The sequence below is a fragment of the Diceros bicornis genome, chromosome 11 (genome assembly GCF_020826845.1).
Source record: "Diceros bicornis minor isolate mBicDic1 chromosome 11, mDicBic1.mat.cur, whole genome shotgun sequence".
Taxonomy (NCBI): Eukaryota; Metazoa; Chordata; class Mammalia; order Perissodactyla; family Rhinocerotidae; genus Diceros; species Diceros bicornis.
This window is the reverse complement of record NC_080750.1, coordinates 74,417,064-74,436,835: the sequence shown is the minus strand read 5'-3', so window position 1 is coordinate 74,436,835 and position 19,772 is coordinate 74,417,064. Positions and strand designations below refer to the sequence as shown.

Below are 19,772 nucleotides of genomic sequence, written 5' to 3'. Positions count from 1 at the left end.
TCGAACAACATCTTTGCCCCAGGCTTCCTTCAAAATGCTCCACTCAATTTCTGCCCGAACTGCTCCTTGAGGGGTCATTTTGGGGTAGGCTTTGAGGCCACCTTGGTGATTTTGTGCCCAGGCCCAGATAGCTCTTGGCCCACAAACACTTTAACCATACCCCCTGAAATCATATACCACAGGTAGCCAGTGAATGGGTGCAAATTATTTTACCTCAAGACACCTAAGGAATATTTGACACCAGGAGCATCCACTTTTGGGTTTTACTGTGGGCTGATATCACAAGGCTCTCACCCAGTGAGCGTCTCTCTTCTCCAACCCTGTGAGCAGCTTTCTCCAGGCTGTATTGTGCAATGCACTATTGTTTCTCTCTCAGCCTGCTTCTCTCAGGTCGCAGGTCCCCTGAGTTTCCTGCTCTGACGGGCTACCAACAACCCATAGAAACAATGTCAGTCCTATAGCACTGGGTTTTCAGTTCTACTGGGATTGACTGACTGGACTGGGCACAGGTGCGGTGGCCCTACCCACACAAAATCAGGAAACTGAGGCAACTAAGAAGTATCAACAACCTTAACAGAACATGGACAACAACTCCATAAGAACATATCCTAACCCCTGAACAACACACTCATGAGTCTCTCGCCTAAATGGTTTTAGAAAATGGCCTGGCCCTAGACTGTCTATACCGGCCAAGGAAGGAGGGGTTGGTGCCTTTCCTAGAACCACACTTGCTGAGTGTACATCAACAGAGAAGTTCAAACCTACCTCCACCAAATGGCCCAAGAGGTTAAAATATTGCATAATATTACCCAAATCTTTGAATAGATACCAAAGGCCCCCGAGATCACTGACCTATTTTCATGGCTGGTCTCTCCAAGTTGGGGACAATGGAAATGGACTGGATTTTAGACTGTTGCTTGTATAGTCATAGGATTTGTTACTATAGCCCTCGTCGGATGTTTACTCTCTTGGCTACAACTTGCCCTACCCCTAATAACTCCATTAATTACACTTATTAAATATACCAGGCAACTTAAAATTAACCAATACCCTGATTAACTTAAAAAATTCAAAATTTTTATGTGGAAAATCTGCTTAACATAGAATACACCGTTTTAAGCATTTCAAAGTATACATTTCTGTGGCTTTTAGCACAATGATTATGTCGTGTGGCTATCAACACTGTCTAATTCCAGAACATTTTCAACACCCCCAAACAAACCCATACTCATTCACAATCTATTTTCTGCTAACCCAAACCCATGGAAACAACTCATCTGTTTTCTCCCTCTATGGATTTTCCTATTCTGGACATTTCATTCAAATGGCATCCTGTTATCTATTGCCTTTGTGGATGGCTTCAGTGAGCACACATGTTTCAAGATTCACCCATGGCCGAGCATGTAGCAGTACTTAATTCTTTTTTATGGCTTATAATATCCTATATTATGAATAGGCCACATTTGGTTTATGCAGTGATAACTGGCTAGAAATTTGGGTTTGTTTCACTTTTGGACCATTGTGAACACTGTTACTTTGAATGTCTATGGGCAAGTTTGCTCTTTTGGACATATCTACCATGGGCCTCTCCAGGTCAATGGTAATTCTAAGTTTAAGATTTTAGAAAATGCCAAGCTGTTTTCTGCAGTGGCTGCATCATTTTACTTTCCCACCAGTAATGTATGTGGGTTTCCCTTTCTCCACATCTTTACCAACACTTGTTATTTTCCATTATGTTGAATATAGCCTTCATTTTGAGCGTGAAATAGTATCACATTGTGCTTTGAATTTGTATTTTCCTAATAATTAATGATACTGAGCAACTATCTTGTGCTTATTGGCCATCTATGTATTTCCTGGAGACATGTCTATTCCAGTTGCTTACCCCGTTTCATTGACTTGTCTTTTATAATTGAGTTCTAAGAGATCTTTATATATACCCAATATAAGAGCCTTCTCACTTATATAAGTTGCAAATAGTAGGAGACTTCAAAGACCACTTTTAACGGATAGAATATCCATACAGAAAATCAGGAAATAGCAGACATGAAAACATTAAATACTAAATGGACCTATCAGACACACACAGAATATTTTACTGGACAGCAACAAAATGTACACTCTTCTCAAGGGCACACAGACTATTTTCCAGAACAGATCACATGCTAGGTCACAAAACAAGTCTTAACAAGATTAAAGAAGACTGAAATAATACCAAGTAACTTTTCTAAACACAATGGCATGAAACTAGAAGTCAATAACAGAAGGAAAACTGGAACATTCATAATATGTGGAAGTTCAACAAAAACTCTTAAACTTAAAAGTAGATCAGGGTGCAGACAGGTGCTGTAGTGGTTAAGTGCATGTGTTCCGCTGCTGGCAGCCTGGGTTCGGATCCTGGGCACGCACCAACCCATGCTTGTCAGGCCATGCTGTAGTGGCATCCCATATAAAGTGGAGGAATATGGGCAAGGATGATAGCTCAGGGCCGGTCTTCCTGAGCAAAAAGAGGAGGATTGGCGTGGATGTTAGCTCAGGGCTGATCTTCTTCACACACAAAAAATGTAGATCAAAGAAGAAATCAAAAAGGAAATTAGAAAACAGCTCAAAACATACAAAAAGAAACAATAGGGACCGGCCTGGTGGCACAAGCGGTTAAGTGCGTGCGCTCCACTGCGGCGGCCCGTAGTTCGCCAGCTCAGTTCCCGGGTGCACACCAACGCACCGCTTGGCAAGCTATGCTGTGGCGGCATCCCATATAAAGTGGAGGAAGATGGGCACGGATGTTAGCCCAGGGCCAGTCTTCCTCAGCAAAAAATAAAATAAAAGAGGATTGGCAGATGTTAGCACAGGGCCAATCTTCATCACACACACACAAAAAGCAACAATATGGGCCGGCCCTGTGGCTTAGCAGTTAAGTGCGTGCTCTCTGATACTGGTGGCCCGGGTTCGGATCCCGGGCACACCCCGACGCACCACTTCTCCGGCCACGCTGAGGCCGCGTCCCACATACGGGAACTAGAAAGCTGTGCAACTATGACATACAACTATCTACTGGGGCTTTGGGGCGAAAATAAATAAATAAATCTTTAAAAAAAAAAAAAGAAACAATAAACACACCAAAACTTATAGGCTGCAGCAAAAGTAGTACTAAGAGGAAAATTTATAGTGATAAACTTGTACATTACAAGAGAAGAAAGATGTCAAAGAAACAACCTGACTTACAACACACAGCATTAAAAAAAGAAAAAATGAAACCCAAAGTTAGCAGAAGGATGGAAGTCACCAAGAGGAGAGTGGAAAAAAAATGAAAGACAGTATGGACGATTAATAAAAGTAAAAGTTGAGTTTTGGAAAAAATAAAATTGAGAAACCCTTAGATAAAATATCTAGGAAAACAAAGAAAGATGACTCAAGCTAAATCAGAAATGAAAGAGGAGGCATTGCAACAGATGCTTCAGAAAGAAACAGATCAGAAGAGACTATTCTGAACTAGTGTACACTCATAAATTGCATAACCTAGACAAAATAGATAAATTCCTAGAAACAACCTACAAAAGCTGAATCATGAAGAAATAGAAATCTTGAATAGACCAGTAACAAATAAGCAGATTGAATCAGTAATCAAACACCTCCCAATGAGAAGGGACATCTCCACTCTGCCTGACCTTAGCCAGCCTGCCCCAGCGCCAGGCTGACTCCCGTGGACCTAGCTGGCTCCCTGCAGGCTTCTGCAAATCCAGGCCCCTGGCTCACCCTGGAGCATGCCAGCTCTGGTGGCCTCAAGCAGCAGCCTTGACACCAGGCTCCCACCAGGCTCCTGGGAACCCAGGGCCCCATCTCAGCCTAGGAGCTGCCATCTTCAACAGCCCAAGGTGGCTCTTGTGACCACAAGTGGTGTCCTTGGCACCAGGCTCCTGGTGGGCTCTGGTGAATCCAGACCCTGGCTCACCCAAGGTCCTGTGTATGCCAGGCAGCCACAGGCAACACTCAGTCACAGGCAGCTTCTGTAACAGGGCAAACCCAAGACCCCAGTGGGCTCCCACAAACCCAAGACCCCAGGTCACTCCAGCACTTGCTGGCTCCAGCAACCCAGGTAGATTCCATGACACCAGGCTCCCAGGGGGCTGCTGGGAACTCAGGCCCATGGCTCACCACACCACCTGCCAGTTCCAGCAGCTGTAGACAGCTCTTATGGAACGAGGCTCCTTGCAGGCTCCCACAAAACCAGGCCCCCAGTTTACCCAGGTGCTTGCTGACTCAGGCGGCCCCAGGCAGCTCCCATGGCACCAGGCACCGGCAGGTTCACATGAACCCAGGCTTCCATCTTGATCCAGTGCCTGCTGGCTTCTGCAGCTTCAGGCAGCTCCTGTGGCCCCAGGATCCCAGCAGGCTCCCAGGAATCCAGACTTCTGGCCTACCACAGCACAAGCTGTCTCTCGTGGCGCCAGGCTCCTGGCAGTCTCCCATGAACCAAGGCTCTCAGCTCATCCCAGCACTGGCGAACTCTCATGGCCCTGGATGACTCCTGTGGCTGCAGGCTCTCAAAGAGGACCTGCCAAAACAGGCTCCAGTGGGGCTACTCATGATCTCAGGGTCCCAGCAGTGCCCAGGGCCAGACACAATACCATAGACCCAAGCTTTCCACTCACCCCAGTACCAGGCTGTCCAAGGACTCCAGCAGCAAGCTTGCCCCTGGACACCACCAGATGGCCTACCCAGGACCCCTAGATGGGATGACTGTGAAGGCTTTGGTTTGCTAAAGCCATTCTGTAAAGACTGGAAGAGGTGCCTACTTCCTCAAATTTGCAGACACCAATGGAAGGCCACAAGGATCATGAATAATCAAAGACTCATGACACCACCAAAGAAAAAGAATAAAACTCCAATGACCGACCAAGCAATGGAGATATAGGAACTATGACACAAAGGTTTCAGAACAACCCTCTTTGAGAAATTCATAAAACTCTAAGGAAACATAGATAGACTACTAAATGAAATAAGGAAACAGCACATGAACAAGTGAGAAGTTCATTACAGAAACAGAAATCATTAAGGAAAAACAAACAGAAATCCTAGAATTGAAGAACACAACGACTGAACTGAAGAATTTAATAGAAAGTTTCTAAATCAAATTCAACCATGTACAAGAAATAATTAGTGAACTAGAAGATGTGTCGTTTGAAATCATCCAGTCAAAGAAACAAAAAGAAAAACGGTACTGCATAGGAATGGGGAAAGGCAGTGTGAATTATGGGATACCATGAAAAGAAATAGATAAGCATTATTAAAGTACCAGAGGAGAAGACAGGGATAAAGGAAAAGAGTGTTTACTTAAAAAAAAATAGCAGCTTGTATCGCTATGAGTTTCCCTCTCAGGACCGCTTTTGCTGCATCCCATATGGTTTGATATGGCATGTTATCATTTTCGTTTGTTTCCAGATAGTTTTTGATTTCTCCTTTAATTTCATCAATGATCCATTGGTTGTTCAGTAGCATGTTGTTTAATCTCCAAATTTTTGTCACTTTCCCAGTTTTATTTTCGTGGTTCATTTCCAGTTTCATAGCCTTATGGTCTGAAAAGATGCTTGTTATGATTTCAATCTTCTTAAATTTATTGAGGCTTGCTTTGTTTCCCAACATATGGTCTATCCTAGAGAATGTTCCATGCGCGCTTGAGAAGAATGTGTAGTCAGCTGTTTTTGGATGGAGTGCTCTGTATATGTCTACTAGGTCCATCTCGTCCAGTTTTTCATTTAAGTCTAATATTTCTTTATTAACTTTTTGTCTGGATGATCTATCCATTGCTGTAAGTGGGGTGTTAAGATCTCCTACTATTATTGTGTTGTTGTTGATTTCTCCTTTTAGGTTTGTTAATAGTTGCTTTATGTACATTGGTGCTCCTATGTTGGGTGCATATATATTTATAAGTGATATGTCTTCTTGATGTAGTGTCCCTTTTATCATTATATATTTCCCTTCTTTGTCTTTCTTAACCTGTTTTATCTTGAAGTCTACTTTGTCTGATATGAGTATGGCAACACCTGCTTTCTTTTGTTTGCCATTAGCTTGGAGTATTGTCTTCCATCCTTTGACTCTGACCCTGTGCTTGTCTTTAGTGCTAAGATGTGTTTCCTGAAGGCAGCATATTGTTGGGCCTTTCTTTTTAATCCATCCTGCCACTCTGTATCTTTTGATTGGAGAGTTCAATCCATTTACATTTAGGGTAATTATTGATATATGAGGGCTTAATGTTGCTGTTTTGTCACTTATTTTCTGGTTCCTTTGCATTTCCTTTGTTTCTTGTCCCATTTGTTTTGGACTGCCAATTCAGTTTGGTTGTTCTGTCTTATGATTCTTCTAGTTTTCTCTTTGTTTATCATATGTGGTTTTGCTTTGATTATTTGTTTAGTGTTTACCTTGAGGTTTGGGCAAAAAATCTTGTGTATGAGATAGTCCATTATCTGATAGCCTCCTATTTCCTTATACTAAGTCAATTCAGTCACTTTCCTCTTCCCCTTAAGTGATACAATAAGTTAGGAAACAGATCTGTTGATAAACACAAAAAAGCTAAATCTAGCCTCAGCCTGAGGGACAACAACATAAGAAACTAGTGGAGAGGAAACATTCTTCTCAAACCACAATGAAACAGTCACCACAATGGACTGTGTGCTAAGCCACAGTGAAATCTCTAAAGAGTCCAAAAAGCAGAAATCTATAAGTAACCATATTACGGGACCTTAAAGCAATAAAAATAAAAAATAATCACAAAATATTGGCTCCCCTCCCCAACCTATCCACTTGAAAATCTGTCCACACCCTTCTAAATCTCTCAGGTTACAGAGGGGATCCAGACAGACAGGACAAACTCTTTAGAAATGAGCAGCACTGAGAGCAGCATGAGGCAAATCCATGGCGTGGAGACTAAGGGACAGAAGAGACACAGCCTCCACTGCAGGTATCAGGGAATATCAACTCTACACGAAGAAGCTGAGCACTTCCCTCCAGGAGCCAGAATAACACCACAATAAAACCAACAACAGCAGAATGAAGTGAGGATTCACGAGGCGGGAAAAACAATGCAGACCTAAGCAATGGAGTTAAGGGCTGGCTCTCTGGAAAGACCTGTAACAGTGAGAAACCTTGTGCAGTCTGACCAAGAGGAACAGACAAAGGCACCAAACTGTACCATCAGGTACAAGAAACTACCGAAACTGCTTTAACGTGATAGGAGAACATAGTGGATAACTCTGACCAAGACATCAGCGGTCCTCAACTGGAGCTGTCCTTCCACCAGAATGCATCTGGAAACACGCAGGATGGGTTTTGTTTCTTGTTTTGTGTTGTCCTAATGGTTGTTGCCCTGGGGGTCCCGGAGATCCTGAACAGCCAGTCACATAGAGCCGTTTCCCTCCTGAAGTGTTACTGACATCTGGGAAGACGAGCACTGATCCAGATTAAATGAACTATGTGGTAGGGAAATGTTTTCCATGGATGTATAACAGGCAAAAGATGGTACCCTCAATACATAAGGAATATCGAGAAACCAATGTTTACAACTACTAAACTGTAAGAGAGCGGGAAAATCAGAAACATAGCCAATAAACACACCAAAAATATATCCAACCTATTCGTACAGGTGGAGAAATATGCATGTAAAGCACAGGGAAGAGTTGAGGAGATTACACACCAAATTTTACTACCAACAAGGAATAAAAGTTGGGAGGTAGGTGAGAAATAGGAGTTTTTACCACTTCTTACTTTATATATTTCTGTAGTGCTTTAATATTTACAAAAGAGAATGTACTCTACTCAAAAAGATGTTTAAAATTTTAAAGAAATTATTAAAATGTTCAAAATGACTTCAGTTCAAGGATATTCATTAAAACATGAATGGAAAGAACCTCCCCATGACTTTAAGAGTCTCCTATAACTTTTCTAATAGTTACTATGTCGATTTTATTTCACATTTAGATCCTAACTCATTGGAATTTACATTTGTGTGAGGGATGCAACAGAAGCTGATTTTCTCCTGTTCAAGTGGAAAAACAAGGATCCAGGCACCGTTCATTGTGTAGGTCTGGCTTTCCCAGCAGACCTGCAATGCCTCCTTTCCCAGCGGCTAAACCTTGACAACTACCGCTGCCTCTCGAGCACCCTAGAACTGGCGGGGTGAGCTCTGCAGCCTGGGCTCCCTGTCTGCAAGGGGCGGCTACCAGCAGAGCCTTCTCCCAAGACAGCAGCAGGCATGCTGCACAAAGAAGTGGTCAGTGGCAGTCTGCTGCATAGCAGGAAACCCCTCATGATGAGCAGGCAGTGGGGGAGCCCCGAGTACGGGCACTGACCTTGGCGGGGAGCACCAGGCTGCTAAGGCAGGGAGCCCCCTCCCTTCAGCTCGTCCAGCTCCTCCTGCAGCGTGTGCACCTGGCTGTCGGCAGCTGCCCCTCTTCAGCTCACCATTCTTCTCCACCTGCTCCCACAGGTGGCACCCGTGCTCCTGTTCCCCGGGGAGCAGAAGCAGTAGGAGTGCAGCGAGTTGAGGAGTTCTTGGGCCCCCAGTGCTGACAGGATGACCTTTCTGAGAGACGTGGGGCCGGTGTTGCTGTGCTTGCTCTGCACAGCTTCTGTGTCTGGCTTTAAGGTGACATCTGTTGGAGGGTGGAGAGGCTCTGGGAGGCTTTCTGAGGCATCATTGTGAATGATGAACTTGGGGGTTCTGGGCCAAGCCCTAGTCAGGCACAAGGCTGGTCCCGCTGCAGCTGGTCTCCACATCTCTCTTCAACCTCTTTCGGTCAACAGCCTCGTGGGGGACAGATGACCTTTCTCGAGTGTGCTCTGAGAAGAAAGTGTAAGAAAGTTGCCAGCCAATAAATCTGCACACCCCAGATCCTGAGGGATAAAGTCACCCACGGAAATGCCACTCTTACCTAAGAGGCCCTGGCAGGGAAGAGGGGGGTCTCATTGTCAGCATCCATAGCAGACATGTTTGCATCTCCCTGGCTGCCTGATGCTGTGGAGGCCACACTGTATCCTGGAGTTCCTTCCAGAGACTCTGCACCTGCTCCTGACTGGCGGCTTCCTGGGCAGCCCTGGGTGCAGGTTCACCCTGCACAGTGGCTCGCTTCAACTTGCGGGAGCCCTGCTAGGCCCTCAGGTTTTCCCTCAAGGACAACGATGAACCTGCATCTCCTTTCCCATCTGCTTCACTCGCATGTTCCTTAGGTCCCCGGTGGCCTACCTGGTGTCCTTTCTCCTGGGGCAGCCACGGACTTCAGCCCCCCCTTCTCAATCAGGTGGAAGATGGAGGGCACGGCCATGGTTTGAGCATGTAATACTGACCATCCAGCCTTTCCAAGAGCTTTTTTTGGTGAAACGTTCACTACAGACGAAAGAATGCTTAGTGGGGTCCAGTCATCCCTGTGAACAGCTTTTAACCACTGAACCAGACATTGAGCCCTTTATGTGGAGCCTGCAAGGATAAATGAAAAAGTAACTAGAAAGAAAGGATTAAATGTCTACCCCTAAAATAATCAAGTATAGAAACAAAACAAGTGTTTTTGGGAACACCAACACCTGTAGCCAATTTACCCATTTAAACCTTTAGTAAAGATTTAAGAAGCACCTTCTGCTTGCAAGTTATTACTGGAATAGAAAGATGAAAGACCCACCTTCTACCTTAAGAAACTGACCATCTAAGGCAGAAGAGGAAGAAAGGTGAATACCTCCTCCCAGGCTGTGGTAAGTGCCCTGTAGGGACACAGACATTCGGGCAGATAGCACAGGATGGCATTAAGACAACAGGAAAGGCTTCAGGAAGCCTCAGAAATAGTTCCTAGAAGCTCATGGCTACCCAACCCTCCTGCTGTCCATGGGACACAGTGCTAAAACGGCGAGGGTTGGTCCCCCTATTTCAAAGCCAGGCCAGGTGTCGGACAGCAGAGCCTCCCAGGCACTCAGCGGGGCGTCTGGCCCCAGCTCTGCTCAAGTAGCTGAGGTATGCAGGACTGCCGCCAGGAGAAGGTCAGCCCCAAGGGTTGTGGTTGCGTGTTCCTCCTGTCCTCCCCTTACCAGGAGGAAAGCTGTTCTCTGTACAAAGCAACAAGCCCCTGCAAGGTACTGACCAAGACACTTCATCATCTCTTCTCCTCATTAAGGTAAATTCTCTATTTAGACCAAACTCTGCACATGGGGGTTTGGGGGGTCTCTCTCAAGGGCTTTCTGCTCCACCTGAGTTCATCTAGCCCCCCTGAGTCCGCTGTGGACCAGACCAGGTGGATACTAGGTCCTCAGGGAGTTCCAAGCAACATGACCTTCTAACCTTTCTCAATGCTTTGTGACTAGTTACCAAAGGACCACCACCTCCTTTGTCCCCAGACCACGTTAAACAATGACACATGCCAAGAGCAACCTTCACTGCAGTGCTTTGCCTCATTCTCAAAAACAGTAACAAAACTTATGGGACACAGGCTCTGAAGGAACTGTCAAGAAAGCAGGGTGGCTGACCTCTGAAACAAGCTCACATTACTAGTTCTTTGGATAGATTGTAACAACTTCCAACTTAGAACAAACCACTGTAAATCTTCAATAATTCTACAGACAAGTGGCATTCAGCTCTTTCAAAATACAACAAGAAACTGCAATGCAAAACAAAAGGATCTGCCAGGAAATTTTCAAAGTAAAATGTGTTCAGTGCACTGTTTTGGGACCTCCAGTGCGGAGTCCGCAGGAAAGGACTCACTGAACTGGCTGAATTCCAGAAGCCCTCATGAAGGGAGCCAGGCCAGGGGACAGGAAAACTCCTCACCATGCTGTCGGAGCCCAAGGAAGAAGTGAAGAGAGGAGCCCCTTCCCTGAGTCCCCAGGGTAAGCCCCCGGGTGAGGAGTGGGCCACGCCCTCCACCACCCAGGATGCTGTCAAATGCAGAGTCCACTGTCAGATGCCTCTCCAGGACTCACCTCCAGTGCAGAGCCACCTTTCCCTGCACTGCCAGGACCCATCTAGCAACAGAGCATCTGGGAGGTGCGTCCATCCCGGAGGTACAAGCGGCTTTTGCTCAGCCACATTCCTGATCACAGAGATCAAGGCAGGCTCACTGCCATCAAAAGAGCAGAAAAGTCACAGCAAATGCCAGAAGATAGTGACCTAAGGAAGAGCGTTTCCAGAATACCCTGTTTCCCGACATTGTAGGCCTCAGCCCAAATCAATGGAGAGCACGGTGGTCATGGGGTGGGACTGAGAGGGTGGTGGAGGCCATAAGGTGGGTGCTGGTGGCCATGGGGAGGCCATAGTGGCCCGAGGCACCCAGAGCAGAGATGGTGGCACAGACCAAGGCCACACAGTGCCCGGTGCTGACTCACCTGCTGGACCGGCCCGGAGGGCCTGAGCACAGAGTGCCGCCTGCCTCAGGCTGAACCTCGAAGCAGGCTGACCAGGCGGCAGGATGGCATTGTTTTTAATTCCTTTTTCTTTTCCTGGCAGCTGCAACATAAGTTTACTGAAATCTCAGTTTGGGAACGGTACAGTAGACTAGTAGGCAATATTTCAATGGTTTGTGGCATCTGGCCACTTAAACGTGAGGTGGCTGACTTCCAAAGGAGCATGTTCAGCAGATGTATTTCTGGTGACGTTTGTTTAAAAAAGATAAAGAATCAGACAGTGATGCACTGTTTGCTGGGGGCACATGGTGGGGGAAGGAATAGAATTATTTACTTCTCCATCTGTTCTCAGGTTATTACCGCTTACATACCTACGACCATTCCCAGGAAAGACTTGGTTAAGGTAGAAAACACAGTTTAATATCAGTCATATTACCTTAGATATGAAAGTCATCACGGTAAAGTCAGGAAAAGACATGCGATAAGTGGTAATGAGACACGGAAGGCTGCTTCAAAGTAGAAAAGGTGTTTGTGTTTGAAGGCCTCTGTTGATGCTCATAAGAACATGTACGGTATTTGTAGGATGGGGTGGGGAGTTTTCTTTCTAACATGATGCTGTGCGTCCTTTTAGGGCTGATTAATGGATCAGCCTCTCCTGGACCCTGGTGTTCTTACAGATTCGGCCTCCCTTGCCCAAGGGTTAGGCAGTTCCTGGTAGTTTTTATAGTTATCCATTCATTAAGCTACATTTCTTATTGAGCGCAAGGTTTGGTTCATGCATTGTCCTAGACCCTTGTGCCAGAGAAGTGAGCAAAACACAAAAAGCATGCCCTGGGTGACGTTCTAGATGTGACACCAATGGTGTGGCTCATGTGGGAGAGTGATGTGTGCCAGGCTGGAGGGGGGTGGAGTTGTAGCCAGGAGGACCAGGAAAGGTCTCACCGCAGAGGTAGATTTTGAACAAGCTCCAAAAGCAGTGCAGGAGGAAGAGCAAGTGGCCTGCTCTGGGAGCAGCAAGGAGGCCAGTGTGGCCAGGGCACATCCGGTGACGGCAGCAGGAGCTGAAAGCAGAGTTGTGACTTTGGCCCAATCGTCGGCCCTTGTTGGTCATAACGAGGACTCGGGCATTGATTTATTCTGAATGACATGGTGACCCTTTGGAAGGTTTTGAGAGCAGGAGTAACATGGCTGGACTTAGGTTTAGCAGACTTGATCTGGCTGCTCTGTTGAGAACATACCACAGAGGGGCCGGGGCAGAGGCAAGGAGACCAGTTAGGGTGCTGTTGCAATAAGCCAGGCAAGAGGCCTTGGAGATGTAGGTCAGGGTGGGGAGAGGAGGTTGAATTCTGGGTGTGTTTGGAGATCGAGACAGTAGGACTGTGTACAGATGGGAAGTGGTGAGGGGTGGGGCTGGGGAGGACTTGAAGTCGGTGCTGAGTTTATGGCCTGAGTCAAGAAACTTAGCTGAGGAGACTTGGGGAGGTCCTGCTTGGTGGGGAGCTGTGGGAGTTTGGTTTTGGCTGAGTTGACTGTGAGATTTATAGTTTGTCTGTGGCTCTTTTCCACGAGAGGAGAGCAGAGAACGGCCACCTGGAATCTGTCTTATGAACTCCCTGTGCCACTCCCAGGCTCCCTCCTGGCACAGACATCCTATGGGAAGGCCTTGGAGTGGAGGTTCCTCTGTGCCAACTTTCTTGGGTGTTCTGGCCTGTTTGCACTGCCCCTCCCTGGGTTTGTCACCTTGAAAAGATTTACTCACTTAGTGGAGCCTCAGGTTTTCAAAAGTTAAAGTTTATGTAATCAGTGGGCTTGAAAAGCAGTATAAAATATTTCCAAAGACGCAAGAAATAGGTAAATTTCAGAAAAAAAAAGATTCTAGTATTACATTGTATGTGTTAAAAATTCTTGTTTCCCTTTCTGCCTCCCCTGAGCGTGTGTAGTCATATTGTTAGTTCTGTTCTTTTCCTTGTGATGCAGTATTTTCAAATGGAATTCCAGGGCTTACAATTGCACAGCAAGTTGTAATATGATTGTTTATAAAACAATGTCTTTCCATGGAAATAGTTAATTAACATTATTTTCTGAAAGTAATAAATACATGTGGCTTTTCTTGTTGAACTAGAAAAATGCTTTACAACTTTCTTCTCTCCTTTCCATTAAAGTGTAGGTTTGTGTGAATTTGCTGGATTCTTCAAATACTGGGTTTGCCATTTACAAGGTCACTGTGGTCCAAAGAAACGTGACTGGGAGCAGAGGCCTGGGGTCAGGGTCTCTAAGATAAGCCCCCCTTGAGCCTGCACAGAGAAGTACTTGAGGCCCACACGTTCTTCCTGGGTGTCCTCCCTGCTCATACTCACTGCAGAAGGAGGCTTTCTGCTGAGAGAAGCTACAGAGCCCTGGAAAGCTGGGAAGGCACCTGCACAGGGGGAGGGAGTTGTTGCCCTTCCTGAGGTTGTCCCTTTGCTTCCCTTGAGCCTGTGTCTACACGTAGGGTGGAGTTTTGCACCCACAGTGTAGGGGCCCAGAGAGTGTAATTTGTTCACATTGAGAAAGTCTGTGAATGTCAGGAGTTCTGTGTCTGGATTAGAGTTTATGAATTTAGGGTTCATTTGAGTTACAACATTAAACTGCATCCTGTCGAGATTCTCCTCACTTGTGAGAGTGGAAGCTGAGAGAGGGAGCCCTTCTTTTCCTTCCCAGGCAGGGGAGGGTGTATGAGCTCCCAGAGTCCATTCCTGTGGCTGCTCAGGTATCACCACCCTTCTGCACCAGGGACTGACCCACTCCAGGGCTTCTGTCTCTACCAGGAGAGTTTAGAATGTGTTTAACCTTCTGCATGTGGCTTTCCTTCTGTCCTGTGGGAAGCAGGCAGCTTATCTGTGCTGATCTCAATATTTGTGTTTCTTTGCTTTGGATTCCTGTATCGATTGAGCAGTGCAGCCCTATATTTCTGGTTTCCCTTAGCTCTTTGTAATTTTATTTCCTGTATGAGAAATAACATTTTGAGTTTCTTGGGATTAAAAATGTGAATTGATGGAGAGATATAATGTCAGTAAGGCAAGAAAATTGTAGAACTAAATAGAGTTTTTGTTTTTAGGCAAGAGAATCTCAAGATGTGAAATGAATGTGTTGAAGTTTTCAGGTGCATTTTCATTTTTACATCAGTGTTTGCATGTGCTTGTCCCTAGAGAACATTGAGATTTAAAAAGCTAAAACAATGGAATTTCTATTTTAATTGATGTGAAGAAAATTAATCAAACTAATCCCACTATGTTTAAGGAGCTAATCCCAAACCCCTCTTGCATTATAATGTGCCACTGACTCCTGAAAATCCTGCCTGTGTGAGATACAGTGGAGGACAAACTAGGATGCAGCTTGTCCTTTTACTTAGCGAGAGATATGAAAATGTCATTTCGTATGGTTACTCTTTTGTAACCGTTAGTGTGCTAAAGGAATTAAATCTTAGAATGGTTTCCTATGTACAGAAGTTTAAATTAAAGAAAAGCTATGAAATGGGAAAACATGGTATGTGTAAATTTCTCTATTTATATTAGATAAATCTGTAAGATAGAAAAGTCTAACCTCAGAAGAGTCACTGCCAACACTTCTGGGTCCCCTCCAGCCACCCCCAGTGCACAGTTCTGATCATTCTTGAGCTTCCTGTTGGTGTTTCTTTCTATAAAAACAAGCCATTGTGAATGCATATTTTTGTACGTATGTTTGTCCTTGTAATGAGCGGTCAGACTCCGCACTTTTTAATGTATGCTGACAGCTTACGCCTCTCCTCTCCCTCTTCCTCTCGTGTCCACACCTGGACAAGCTGAGGAACAAGTCCGGAGGCTCTGTTCTCTGACATTGGCTTTGGATCCAACCACACAATCCCTGTCTGTGTGCAAAAGTCTTGCCCTGGTCTCAGCCCTGGCAAAGATTTTTCGTTTGACCAAACTTTAGTCAGGCCCTTGAACCTTCTTGTATGCCTGTCTGTGCACTTCCTTGTAAAATCCAGTTTTAGCAACAACCTTGCAAAGTCAGTTTAACCAGAACCCACACACGAATGTCTGATCACACTTGAGATCTGCTCAGGCTCCTCCTCCTCCTCCACCATCCCTCAGGTGGTGTCTGATCACGCTGGCCTGTCTCTGGTAAGAATCCTATTAGGTCAGGTTAGCCAGAAACCCCAACACTTGAGTTTCCCTTAGTAATTTTCCATCCCCTGACCCCCACCATGCTGCCTGGCTGTGAAAACCCACTTGCCCATGCTGCATTTAGAGTGGAGCCCAACCTCATTTCTCCCCCGCTGGAGTCTCTGCGTATCACAATGGTTCTGAATAAAATATGCGTTACCATCATTGACAAATTTCATTGAAGATTTTTTGTTTAAAACCCCAAACCACAATAAAAACCCAGGCCAGGCTCCTTTCTTTGCTCCCTGAAGCCATTTCAGAGCTGCATGTGATTCTGGCCCTGCTCTCCTCAGAGACCTCTATTATGTGAGTCATAAGACTTTTCCTAACTTCTGTGTGTGTGTGGAGGGGGGCACACACCAGCATCAGTCTCTCCATGGGAATCACAGCACTTGCCAGTGAGCAGTCATATTTTGAAAGGAATCTCTTTCTCTGAGTAGTAGGTCTCAACAGTGGGCTCAAAATATTCAGTGAACCGTGTTGTAAACAGATGTGCTGCCATCTGGGTTTTGTTCTTCCATTTGAGAGTTGACTTTAACTTAAAGTTACCAGATGCATTACCCTTAACAAGAGAGTGAGCCTGTACAAAGGCCTGGGGGTGGATTGGATGGGGAGGAGAGAGAACAGGATCAGTTAGAGGGACCAGAGGTCAGAGTGTGAGACAGGAGTTGGAGAAGGGGCCAGAGCAGTCAGTAACAGCACAGCAGCCAGGTCAAGGCCCTGTGCACCATGTCTGGGAGTCAGGATCTTCTAATAGCAGTCAGTGGGGGAGCCCCACTTTTGCTTGGATCTCTGGGGGACAAGAAGACAGTGTCTTACCACGTCTGACTGTCCACAGCTACCAGACCCTGGCCAGGGAGCATGAAGCGCTGATGCAGGAGTACCTGCACCTGCTGCAGATGGTGGAGGCGAGAAGACAGTGGCCAAGCAGCTACGGCAGCAGATCGAGGATGGGGAGATCAATATCGAGCGGCTGAAGGCAGAGGTGACTGCTGGCTAGGGGTGCAGAGGAGGCTGGCCAGGGGACACAGGGCACAGGCCCAACACCTCACACTCCAGGCTCCTGCAGGACCAGGGGGCACATGACGGGCAGGGGGAGCAGCTTCCAGTCACAGCTATGCCAGCCTCGAAACTTAAATTTAGTGATGCTGGCAGAGTGGGAAGGGCTTTAGTTAGATCTGAGTTCAGATCCTACCTCTGCCACTTGACAGTTGCAACCTGGAGTACATCCCCCCATCCTCTGTGCCTCCATTCCTTCATCTATACAACAGCCTTTTTATACTTGCCTGGCCAGGTTGTGAGGATTGAGTGAGGTTATTTATGGGCGAGTTTTTAGTTACTTTTCTGATGACCACATTGACTAAGCATTCCCACATTATCAGCTGGAGTCCAGGGACACAGAATCCCGGGTAGGTCGTCATAGTGTGGGATCCTAGCTCAGTTCCAAGCATTCGTTCCTTCTGCCTGTTGTAAGAGCTCCTACAGGGGCTTACTGCACATGAGTCTGGAGGCCACGCTGCTCCTAGGTTAAGCCTTGTAGATATTCACTACTCAAACTGTGGTCCATGAAGCAAGAGCATGTTGGAAATGCAGAATTTCAGGCCCTGCCCAGACCTCCGGAATCAGAATCTGCACTTTCACAACATCCCAGTCGATTGCCATTTACATTAAAGCTTGGGAGGCGCTGGCTCTCTGTCCCTTAGACGCCCCTCACCAGCTGTCTACCCCAGCACCGAATGATGTGATTGCCTCTCCCCCCTCATCTCACCGTGCTCACCAGATGTTCAGAGCCATTTGGCCACATCACACGAGGACCGTGGACTCTGAGCTGAGGATGGGAAAATGGAAACATAGATTCTAACGAGGGTCGGATGCATGATTTGTAGGGCCTGATGCAAGGGAAAAATGCAAGGCCCTGGGTGGAGTCGGGGAAGTCGACCTCCCCTTCTCACAGCCCACCAACCCACCCATGGCAGACAGGCGACCCCCCCAATTTCAACCTCCAACCTCCTCTAACCTCTGTGCCATGATACACTTGGTACCTAGATGAGGGGTGGGCAAGATGCCCGTGCTGAGTCACCCACCTAGTGCCAGACACTGTCTTCTCACTCTGCCCTGAGACACCATCGGGTGTGCACTGCACTCACCCTTTCTGCACCTACCCCGAGGCCCCTGCAGAGGGTGGAGGGTGACTCACAGTGGGAGGTGTGTCTTCCTGGCTGACTGAACCCATTTCCTCCCAGACAGAGGGTAGATGAGGTCATGGGTTCTGGGGTGCCGGCGTTTGGGGAGCGAGCAGCTGAGAAACCATCCCAGGGAGGCAGCAGGAGGCAGTAACACATGAGGGCTGAGGCTCCACGCCCCTGGAGTGTGCTCCATTGTTCCATCAGATGTTACTCGTGAAAACAAATTCACAGAGAAATGATTAAGAACTTCAGGGTGGCAACTGCAGAACTTGAAGCCCCAAGCATGGGGTCTTCCGAGCATAGGACTCCATCACACGCCCTTGAAGCAAGCTCTGCCTGGAATGTTCAAAGAGCCAAAGTTTCCAATTCCACCTTATGGTACAGCTGCCAAGCTCTGAACTAATGGTCACATCAGCTTGGAACTTGAGCTTGAACAAAAGTTTAAGATTCCACACACCTCCTCTACCCTGCACCAGGCACTGTCAGACAAGCTTCCTTAGTCAGTCCCCATAGCCATCTTCATAGGATCAAAAGATGAAGCAGGTGGGGCCGGCCCGGTGGCGCAAGTGGTTAAATGCGCGCGCTCCGCTGCGGCGGCCCGGGGTTCGCTGGTTCGGATCCCAGGCGCGCACCGACGCACTGCTTGGTAAGCCATGCTGTGGCGGCGTCCCATATAAAGTGGAGGAAGATAGGCACAGATGTTAGCCCAGGGCCGTCTTCCTCAGCAAAAAAAGAGGAGGATTGGCTGATGTTAGCTCAGGGCTGATCTCCTCACAAAAAAAAAAAAAAAAAAAAAAAGATGAAGCAGGTTCAGAGAACTCAAGTCACCTGCCCAAGCTCACACAGCTGGGAGGTTGCAGAGCCAGGACTAGAACCCAGGTCTGAGTGTCTACTTGCCAGTCTTGCCACTCGTAGCCTCTTCTCACATGGCTCCTGGGATGAGGGCTTGTCCCATGTCTAAACCATCTGGTTCATTCTGAGATCTATCCTAGCCCTACACATATCCCTGAAGCCAAGTTGAGTCCTTGTTAGGGACCAGGGAATAGGTCTAGGGACCAGCACCAGATTAGTGGCTTCATGATCAAGGGTGTCATTCATTCACTCAATCACTCGTTCACTAACTGCCTAAGATCAGCTGACCACAGCCTCATCCTCTGCCCCAGGCTCCTGTTTCCCCATCACTTTGGGCTCCAGCCAGTGTCCCTGGTCATGAGCTGTGCACCTCTTGGCCTTGGCACATGCTGGGGCTTCTGTTTGGAGTGCTCCTGCCACCCCCACGCTTTCTTGCCTGGTGGAATCCTACCAAGCTCGAATGCCTCCTCCTGGGGACTCTCATCACAGAATGTGCTCCACGTCCCCTGCTCCCTCGGCTTTCCAACCCTCAGCATGCCACGTCAGAGCCAGGTCCTTGGGTGTCTGTCCCCCATCCAGCCTGGTGGGACCTCCTTGAAGGCAGGACTGTCCTTTATCACTGTGTCCCTTCTGCCTCGCACATAGTAGGTACTCTGTAGGGGCTTGATGAATGAATGGACATCAGGCTCTGTGGTAGGCAGTAAGAGATGGAAGTTTCTACACTTAAGGTCTGATTGTGGTAAAGTGTGACTGGCACCATAATAGAGCTTTCGGTGTGAACCCAGGTAGAAAATGAGTCACTTTATGGCCAAAGAGGGTGCGGGTTCATGTCGCATATGACCTTGAAAGGTTTCGGGGGTTGATAGGCCAGAGAAGGGGTGGGTGCAAAGGGCAGGGCCCTCTCTGGTGCTGGAGAGCACCAAACTGGTCAGTTTTGAGTGAAAGTGTATGTGTGTGTGTGTGTGTGTGTGTGTGTGTGTGTGTGTGTGTCAGTGTGGCAGCAGAGGCCTTTTTGGTGGGAATTTGGAACAACGTTTCCAACTGAGTACATTACTCTCCAGGGCAAACGATTTCTTTAAACAAGACTTTAAAAGATCAGCTTGGTAAAGCTTTCTGGCTATAGTCTCTCTCTTTCTCTCTCTCTCTCTCTAACACACACACACACACACACACA

At 47.0% G+C, this 19,772-nt stretch overlaps 1 protein-coding gene across 8 annotated transcripts in view; it reads right to left on the bottom strand.

Annotated features, from left to right (window-relative positions):
- Positions 1 to 19,772, bottom strand: part of LOC131411582 (ral-GDS-related protein-like) — a 49,720-nt gene that overhangs the window by 5,758 nt on the left and 24,190 nt on the right. For 4 of the 8 annotated variants that reach the window (XR_009221584.1, XR_009221586.1, XR_009221585.1 and 1 more), the window contains exon 1: positions 17,758 to 17,815. The gene's annotated coding sequence lies outside the window, so the exon portion shown is untranslated. Of the gene's footprint in view, positions 1 to 8,927; positions 9,180 to 9,307; positions 9,470 to 17,757; positions 17,816 to 19,772 lie in introns of those variants that run through there. The other 4 variants (XR_009221588.1, XR_009221587.1, XM_058550610.1 and 1 more) reach the window with 4 other exon arrangements.